This window comes from Triplophysa dalaica, chromosome 3, assembly GCF_015846415.1.
Source record: "Triplophysa dalaica isolate WHDGS20190420 chromosome 3, ASM1584641v1, whole genome shotgun sequence".
Lineage (NCBI taxonomy): Eukaryota > Metazoa > Chordata > Actinopteri > Cypriniformes > Nemacheilidae > Triplophysa > Triplophysa dalaica.
Genome location: NC_079544.1, coordinates 17,714,031 through 17,724,412, shown reverse-complemented (window position 1 = coordinate 17,724,412; position 10,382 = coordinate 17,714,031).

Here is a 10,382-nt window from a genome sequence, read left to right as displayed (position 1 = left end):
TGTGCTGTGACATCTGACTCATCAATGACTCAGTGTCTCTGGTTATCACTCCAAAACTCACCTAACGGCGAAGATTCTGACATGGTTTTGCTTTCTTCAACAAAAGAGCTCAACAATATTCCAGCTATCCTGAAATGCAGTGCTTTATGCAATATGGCATCAGAACATTTCAATATGAATTCTATGAAAATGTCGTCTGATCATTTAGTTGCACACTGTTAATGCATTTTCTCAATTACTGTATGTATATTATGGTTTTCACAAATTCCGATTTTCACTACACGATTATCCTGGCCAAAATAAAGTTTTTGTGGAAAAATAATGCTATTAGTCAAATTTATCTTTTTGGGCAAGGATTCAATCTAAAAAGTGTAAGTAAGCAGAGACAGAGAGTTCGTAACCATTGTGGCTCTTAAAGGGATGGTTCCCCCAAAAATGACAATTCTGGCACCATTTACTCACCCTCAAGTTGTTCCAAACCTGTATACATTTCTTGATCTGTTGAACACAAAGATATTTGAAAGAATGTTAACAATTTCAGTTATGTGACATCATTAACTACCACAGTAAAAAAATATTGTATCATTCTTTTTGTTCTGTTGAACACAAAATTTGATATTTTGAAGAATTTTGGAAAAGAAACAGTTTTTGGGCACATTTGACTGCCATTTTTTATGTTTCCTACTGTGGTAGTATTAGTCAATGTATCCCAGAACTGAAAATTGCTGACATTGTTCCAAATATCTCCTTTTGTGTTCAACAGATTAAAGTAATACAGGTTTGGAACAACTTGCGGGTGAGTAACTATGACACTTTTTTTTATTTTGGGGTGAACTATCCCTTTAAAGCAATACGTGGTGCATATATTTTTGATTAAGTCAAATGAACAAGATACCGATAATATAGTTTTTAATTGTGATTTTTGTGAACACTGGTGAGACTCATAATGTCTATGTTTATTTCTTTTAAGTGCTTTCGGGGCAAACATAGTTAATTAATTGAATGCTCAAATGAAACAAAACTACATCTCAAACCAAGTAGAACATTAATTCTGCCAAGCTTTGAAGCATCAACATCAGAGCATTCGAAAAAATCTCTTCTGAGGAAACCACTAGGCCATGGTTTTGACTGTGATGTTGCTACTTAAATATCTGAAGATTTCGAGAATTTCACCACTGCTGTGATCTTTGCCGATTCAAAGTAATGGCGTTCATCTGCGTTGTTTGTTTGTTGTTTAAATCGACTTTAGCAGGAACCTTATTTGTATTCACGGTGCATATATTCATCAACGTGCTGCGCCCTGCTTCAATCAGTCTTGTGCGACCTGGTGTCTGTGTACAGACTGCGTGTGTGAGGACGTAAGCCTTGACTAATGGAAAAGAGAGTCGTGACAATAACGATTAGAGCTGGCCATGTCCCTAACGTATCTCTCGCACTACCAATACCAAATTAAAAATAGTCTGGCAAATGTCCCTTGTTTTTATCTGTCTGTCTATGAAGTCTAGATTTCACACATTCTCACTTGTCCGTCCGTTTATATACCCCAAGTTTTTGGTGTGTGTACTGTATTTTGAAGCTAAAAATTTCCAAATGGCGTCTGAAAATTGATTTTCTAGTCAAGCTGAAACTACAGTATTTCAAAAGGCATTACAGAGCTGGCATATCCTAACAGCTGCTGTCAAGACACTACCACCAGTAGCTCACAACACCCATCTCTCTGTCTTTTCAGCCCTTGTATTGCCCGATCCAAAGTCCCATTTCATTCTCCTCGCCTGCAGGAATGCAATTTAGTAGCCTTCAACAAAAAGTGGATTAGGTTTGGGAAGGAAACCCCAGTGTCTACACTGGCACCCCCTCCCACCCTTTAGGCTTGATTTTCTGCCTGATTGCAGCTCTCTGAATGAGCCAATGAATGAATAAATGTTTCAGAGAAGATGGTGGAGAAAGAAAGAGAGCAACTTTCACTTTTTTGCAATTTAAATGAAAGAATCACAGTCCGATAAAGCAGTAGTGAAATGAGGAGCAGATTTTTGGAAGGGTTGCTCACCCCGACCATATGGTTTGAAATATTCCTAAGACTGCTGACTGCTGAATGTTGAATGTGTTTTTCTTTTTTATCACTGTATGATGCGAAATGTTAAAAAAATGATGCTTTGGTTTACAATATACCAATTAGCCAAAATATCTCACTGTTAGAACAACAAGAGCCTTCCACAAACATTCAAATCCTCCTTTTCCCATCATTTGCATTGAGCGGGATCAATATTCCCGGGTGCCTGGAAACGACAAGCAAATCGCCTTCCGCTCTCCATTCTGAAATCTCATCCTTTACTCACAGTGCAATGCATCTTTTGCATACCAGCCCCAGGCTACGTGCAAACAAACATACACGTAAATACACTGAGAGACATTCAGAAACAGCTGCACCATATGAGGCCGGACCGCTGTGAGGCTTATAGTGAAGCCTTCGGGGACGGGGTGCATCAGAGAGATACGGAGGGGCCGGCAGCTTTGAAGAGCTGATCTCTTTAACCACGTTAGACACAGCACTCTTTCATTCTGTCCATTTTATTATGACATCCTGGCACCATCTCTCTCTGTCTCTCAGTCCCGTCTCGGCATGTGAGCCGAGTGCGTTCCATCTCTGTGCCAGATTCTTGCCGCTGCGGAGTCTGTGGGTTGATCCTTATGGATTGTGACGTGAGAGAACGATGTATGATCGTCCAGAGAAGAGCAGACCAGATTTCATCATGAGCATATTTTTGGGTGGGATGATGGAATAAGATGAGTAGAGCTGTGGCACAATTGAGACGGTTAAAAAGGAAGCAGCAGTCCCCAGAGTACATTTAACTGTTAACTTTGTCTCAGTTTTTTCTCTTAAAGTGCCTTGTTGACATGGCAATAGTACAAACTTTATAATAAACTTAGCATGAAAGTATGAAATAAGTAACAAATAACAGATTTTTTTAATGTCTTGTTTCACTTAAATTATTAATTTTTCTTTATAAAGTTTAAAATGGATTAAAATTACTTTTTTTACCATCGATGTTACTCACAAGAAAACAAACAATTTTGTTTACACATTTACGAATTTCTGTAAATTAAAAGGTAGTGGCAACACTGAGCTCGAAACAAGTTTAACACAACCGTTACAAAAAATTTATAAAACATTGATACTACATAAACTGAACATTGATACATGAAAGTAAATGTTACCACAATAATTACAAAAAGGTCTCAAGACTGTTTGACACTCTTAGTTTTTGGGCTAAATGTATAGATAATATATATAAAACTTTCTCTCAGGTAAAGGATCTAGGAAGCAGGAGACGTATGCAAAAGTCCACATTTATTTGTTGCTGTCTAGGAGCAACAACTGAGATATTAAAGAGATCTTATTCTTGATTTTCTCTCCTCAGGGCTTCTCCCCATCCTTTCTCACATTGTTCCTTTTTATCCTCAGATTAGTTTCTGTAAAAGGATCTCCTAATCTTCTAAGTCTGAACATTGCGGGGTGCTGGTGGGGTGTCTTTATGGCGCGGCCAGCCGTGCCCAAATGTGTGCTGACGACCTGAAGGAGAAAAGGGAGATGTCTTTAAAAAGCTGCCCCTACTGCCCATTTCCATTTAAATGTAGGGTGACCGGTGCCTGGCTTTAGGGGTTCCAACAGCAACGTCGATTCGGAGCTGCACGGGACGATGACAAAGGCAGAGATTTTGAGTACTGACCCTGGGTGAAGGAGAGACAGACATTTTTGCAATTGTTCTTCTCTTCCCAGTTGGGGTTGTTTGAGATTTTGACAACTCAATGAGCTCATTGCGGGGTCCGTCCGGTGAGGAGACGAGGCTGAAAAGTAAAGGCTTTCACTGTGGATTTCAGAGTAGCTTGTCCACTCCCCCTGACACGCGGCATTACTTCCGCTGCGCCTCCTTGCGCTGACAACTTGCGCTGAGATACAGTCAACCGCACTTGCTCAAATATGTTTGAAAATCTGCATGTTCTGTGCAAAATGCGTTGAATATTTACAATGTTGGGACAAAAAAAATATTTTTCTTTATCTATTAGGCTTTTGTCATTAAGCATGTTATGCCATTATAGTTCCTTAGGTTACAGTGATAGTTTAACATTGTGTATGTTCCCAACCTGTGTGACTTTCTTTCTTCTGAGAAACATAAAAGAAGATATTTTGAGTAATGTCTCATTTGGCTTTGTGTCAATACAATGGAAATCAAAGGGATCCAATGTTGTTAGATTATCAATATTCTTCAAAATTTCGTATTTTTTGTGTTCTGTATAAGAAAGATTCACGCAGGTTGGTTGAGCATTCGCTTACATTTGTGCAATTTTACGTGTCTAATACATGCATGGGCAACTTATAACACACCAAAGACACAAAAAACATGTATTCGCGCCATATGACCTCATTAAATTGGGAGATTAATTGGTAAAAAGATAGATTTTATGGGTTTGGCAACAATTATTGTATACTGTGACTTGAACGACTGAAAGTTGGTTTGGATAACAGCATTTGCAAAATGTATAAATGTAAATTACTGTAAGCAGTTTGACAAAAGCAGTAATGCCGATGCACTGGATAGATACTGCAGCATTTTACTTTGCATAAATTAGATGTTGTGATGTGTTACCTTTATTAGAAGTAACACAATAATACTATGCATTACATAAAAGTAACACATCCCAACACCGACACATCCCAACACAGAAACGCCTAGTCACTTTCTCTCTTTCAGTTAAGATCATCAAACCCGCATCACATGAAAGTAGTAAAATCATTCTAAGTGCTGACAACTGAAAGCTCTGCACTTCTGGGATGCTCCTAAAGAAAGCTGTAAATTTGTGTCTGTGACGGGCCAAAACCCCTGCGTTACTCTTCTGTCCAGACTGATTCAGCATCCCTCACCATTTTCTGAACCATTACGCCACATACACTCAGACAAATGAAGGATGCTGCACTTTGATGACACTACAGAAATACCCATCACACACACACTAGACAGTATCTTATCCAGGCCTTGCGGATTAAGAGCCCATTGGCACTAGACGGCCGTAAGACACTCAGGGTGTCTCCCAGGGAGAAACTTTGTAATTTCTAGGCATTTTTTCCATTTTCCTGGTTGAGAACAATATGGCAGTTCAGATGTGTTTCAATGCACAATGGAAAGGCACAACATTAGGAAACTCAATCATGTGGAACATCCCCTTGCCTCTTTGCTGTGTGTAGATCACTGAGACTGTATCCACAGGCCTGAATTGTATGGATGAATGGCTCTACCTGAGTAGTAATTGACAGATTGATGGCACTTAAAAGGTGCTGACAGTGTGTGGATATGTGTGTTTGTGTGCCTGTGGGAAAAGTCACGGGTCAACGGGACAAGATACCAGCTGACCAGATAAAGTGCAGTGTGTTCGGCAGATCCTCCCACAATGCCTGGCTCTGACCTGAACACCTCAAATTTCAGGAGAGAAATTCAACAAAGGCAAATCAGAGTTTCAATCTTAATGAACATTGTCTTCAGAATAGAATGAACTGCTTTGTAAAAGTACATGACTATAATTCAATGCAGTGTGACCTCTGACCTTCTGTAATGGTGGTGAAATGAGAGATGAGAGCTCATTGCATGTAGAAGATTTGGGGTTTGACACCAGGAGAGTATAGTGCCCATCTGTCAGCAAATATCTATCAAACCCCTCTTTGTTTCTTGTTCATCACACACTAGTTTCTATTGAACAATTCAGCCTCATGCACTACCTAACATTAATACACAGCAGCATTATAAAAGAACAACTTGACACACATTTTACCTAGAATATAGATTTTACTATGTACATGAGAAATATAAATGTGAGAGTTCATATAGACGGTTTCAGCGGCAACAACATTATGTGGCCCAAACTTAACTTCCACTAGACCTCCGCAAAGAATCAATAACTCTTGAGTAGGTTTACCTTAAGTCAATGCAATGATTTTCAATAAAATATGAATATAAATTTATATTAATATAAATTCATTCTAAAATAAATGGTTCCCTTTCTGTCGGTCTCTCGACGTTGTGTCGAGAACGACAGATGGGGTTCGCCCTTGAGAACCAATCAACTCTGACTACTATAGAAAAGGCCAATGAAATTTGGCGAATGCAATTTGCATGCCGGGCTCCGCCCCCGGAAATCCGGTATAAAAGGAGGCCGGCGTGCAGCATTCACTTACCTTTTGTTCTTCAGAGCCATCGCTCATGAGTACAACTCAGGATTCAATCCTCTACAACTACACGCTGGTGCTACGACGTGTTACAGCGGATCGTCCCTTCCTGCAGCGACCTTCCCCTGGGCGTCTCGGCGGTTCCGGAGGTGTTAGAGATTTTTTCTAAAAGTCCTTTTCAGGACTGACTGAGCATTCTCCAGCGCGGCATGTCCCGCTGTTCTCTTGGGTGCGGCACCCTCATCGAGGAGGGGGATGGACACGATCGCTGCATTAGGTGTCTGGGCGTCCAGCACACTGAAGCAGCGTTCGTTGACACATCTGCCTGCACTGCGGGCAGATTGTCATTCAGAAGTTGCGGTCACGGGTGGCTGTCTTCCTACGGGAACCAGCCACCATTTCGTCTGCTACCCGGGCTGTGACATCTGTGGCTACGGCCCCGATGACCACCCACGTTAGCAGCGTTAGTGATACGGGGAACTCTGCGAACGTAAACCCGCCAGCCAAGTGCTCACGGGCCGATCGCACCCCGATTCGCTCTTCTGAACGTTCCCCAACCGGCGGTGGCATACCGTCCGGATCCTCACGCACACACTCGGAAACGATGTGTGACGTAGATGAGATGTCGCTCGCAGCATCGGAGGGAGACTGGCATCCGACTCTGCCGAATCCAAACTCCACCCCCAGCGGTCGAGTTCAGGAGGAAGCAGAAGTGATGTCATCCGTGCTAACCCGGGGATGCGTGGTTCCCGAGGTCGGTGCGCGGTGCAAACCGCGCCCACCCCGGGTGCCATGTTTTTCCCGGAGGTGCATGAGGAGCTGTGTAAAACTTGGAACGCTCCACTCACGGACCGTTCCAGTGAAACCAGCTCCGGCTCCCTTACTTCCCTCGATGGTGAGGCAGCCAAGGACTGCGTCGAGATCCCCCGGGTGGAACGTCCGCCTGCGGTGCACCTGTGCCGCGGACGGCTACCACCTGGGGGGGATCGACCACTCCTACCGTCCAAAGCACGTAAGACTTTGGCATCACTGGTGTCGAAGGCTTGCGATGTTGCGGGCCAGGCTGCCTCCTCTCTCTATGCCTTGGCCATCCTGCAGGTCCGCCAGGCCAGGGCGTTGAGAGGGCTCCACGAGGGTAAGGCCGACCCGGGTATAATGCAGGATCTCCGTGCCACCGCTGACAGCGCTCTACGGGCGACTAAGGCGGCGGCACGGGCCCTGGGTCGGACGATGTCCACGGTAGTGGTCCAGGAGAGACACCCCCGGCTATACCTTGTGCAGAAGAGTGACAGCAAGGAAGTCCGCTTTCTTGATGCACTCATCTCGCAGGGTGGGTTGTTGGTAACACCGTCGAGGACTGCGCTCAGCAGTTTTTTGACGGCGAAGCAGACAGTGGCAATTAACCACATTTTTTTCACGCCGCGACTCGGCCGCCTACAGGCCTCCGAGATCTCACGTGACGTCTGCTTCCCTGCAACCCAGGACCCTTTCGACATCGGCTCCGGTTCCTGTGCCCCCACAGGCGGCACCCCGGAAGCAGAGGTCGAGGGGGAAACCTCCACCCCGTCAGCAACCTCCTCGCGAGAAGGGACACTGACGGGAAGACCCCAGGAAGAACAACATCGGGCCCGAACCTTCACAGCCACGGCTCTGATCGGTCGGTACGGGACGACTCCTGCCTCGTCACCAAAGCCGGGCCCTTGTTAGGGCTTGGCGCCCACTTACTCACTGAGTTTTCTGTTCTCCCCGGGTTTACTTGCAGCCGATCGCACACTCCACTGGACTGTGCTCGGCGAACCGACCTCACACCCTGGCGAGGCGTGAGGTCGTACACATACGACAGCCGTCACCACTCTCAAACCGACAGTGCGTGCCGTTGTCCCGCCAGGCAGGTAAGCAGGCGGAGCAAAAACCTTCCCTCCGGGGACTCCCCGCAACATGGTTAGCTCCGCCAGCCGACGAACCACCCCCCGTGGGAATGATGAAGCAGACCGCCCCCTTGGTCACCCTGTCACAGTCCCTGGGAGCTCGAGAGCTGCCCACACTGTCTCGCTGGCTAATGAGGGCGGTCCGTCTTGGTTACTCGATCCAGTTCGCCAGAGACTCACCCAAGTTTCGGGGCATCATCTCTCCCTCTGTCAGAGGCAGGGACGCCTCCGTACTTCGGGTAGAGGTCACCACCCTTCTGGCAAAACAGGCATCGAGTTCGTCCCTCAAAACCAAGATGTTCAGTGGGTCACCACCCGCACTTCATCGTTCCCAAGAAAGACGGCGGGTTGCCCCCAAAGGCTGCGTACCCTGAACAGAGCACCTTCACAAGCTGCCATTCAGGGTGCTCACACAGAGGCGCGTCCTGACATCTATGAGGTGTCAGGATTGGTTCGTGGCAATCGACCTGAAGGACGCTTACTTTCATGTCTCGATCCTCCTCGACACCGGCCGTTCCCACGGTTCGCGTGCGAGAGGCGGGCATATCAGTACAGAGTCCTCCCTTTCGGTCTGTCCCTGACCGCCCTTTCTCCCTGAGAGGAGGAAGGCGAGCGGGTACTAAACTATCTCAGCGACTGGCCTATCTTGGCACACTCGCGAGATCTGTTATGTACACAAAGGGACCTGGTGCTCCGGCACCTAGGTCGATTGGGACTCCAGGTCAACCAAGAGAGGGGCAAGCTCTCCCCAGTGCAGAGCATCCTCTTTCTCGGTATGGAACTCAGCTCTGTCACCATGTCGGCACACCTGTCCGCAGTTGTGCCCAACCAGTGTTGAACTGTCTGAAATGAACATTTTAGGCAGACAGCGGTCCCCCTGAAACAATTCAGAGGCTCCTGGGACACATGGCGTCCTCGCGGGTTAATACCCCTCGAGTTGATGCACATGACACCGCTCCAACACTGGTTTCAGAGTCGAGTTCCGAGGAGAGCGTGGCACACCGGCAGCAGGCGCATGGTGATGCCGCCCTGCTGCCGACGCACCATAACCCCTAGTCTTTATGACTTTTTCGACGGACTCAGGTCCCTTTGAGCAGGTTATGAGGCAGGTCGTGGTGACGACTGAAGTCTCCCTGCAGGGGTGCGGTGTAGTGTGCAACGGGCACGCAGGTGGGGTGTTGGACGAACCCCCGCCTGCGCTGGCATATCAATTGCCAAGAGTTGTGGGCTATGCTACTTGCACTGAGCAGGCTACGGCCTCTCGTGCGAGACATGCACGTGCTGTTCCGAGGACAGCACTATAGCTGTAGCGAATACAGATCGTCAGGGTGGCGTTCGCACACAACAGCTAAACACAACTTGCTCGACGCCTCCTCCGGTGGAGTCAACAGGTGACTCGTTCCCTGCAGGCCACACACCCCGGGCAAACTGAACTAGACAGCCGACGTGCTTTCTCGCCAGTTTATGCCTCGTGGAGAGTGGCGACTCCACCCCCGTGCAGTCCAGCTCATTTGGAGGCTGTTCGGGTAGGCCCAGGTAAAACCTGTTCACCTCCCGTAACACCACCATTTGCCCGCTTGATAGTCCCTGCCCTCGGCACGGATATCCTTGCGCACAGCTGGCCGCGGGATGGGCGGAAGCACACCTTCCCCCCCCCAGGAGCCTTCTTGTACAGACTCTGTGCAAGGTCAGGGAGCAGGAGCACCAAGTGTTATTGGTTACACCACACCGGTCTAACCGCACTTGGCCTCAGAGCCGATGCTCTGGACAGCGACTCCCCCTGAACCATTCCCCTGACAGAGGACCTGCTCTCTCAGGGGAAGGACACGTTCTGGCATCCCAGATCAGACCTCTGGAACACCCATGTCTGGTCTCTAGACGGGACGAGAAGATCCTAAGATGGCTACTCCCCCTATACGGCTGAGACCATCACCCAGGCTAGGGCCCCATCTACTAGGCGGTTACACGCCTCTAGACGGTGCCTCTTCTCGTCCTGGTGTCTTTCTCAACGAGAAAGACCCACTGAGGTGCTTGATCAGGATTGTGTTCCCCTTCTCACGAGACTGGAGACTAACATCTCCCTTCCACACTGAAAGTGTATGTAGTCGCTATTGCCACTCATCACGACTCAGTCGGTGGAAAGTTTCTAGGGCAACACGACCTGGTCACCAGGTTCCTAAGCAGCGAGAGGGCGGAATCCGCCTCATCTCCGCTCCATACCCTCTTGGGACCCTAAG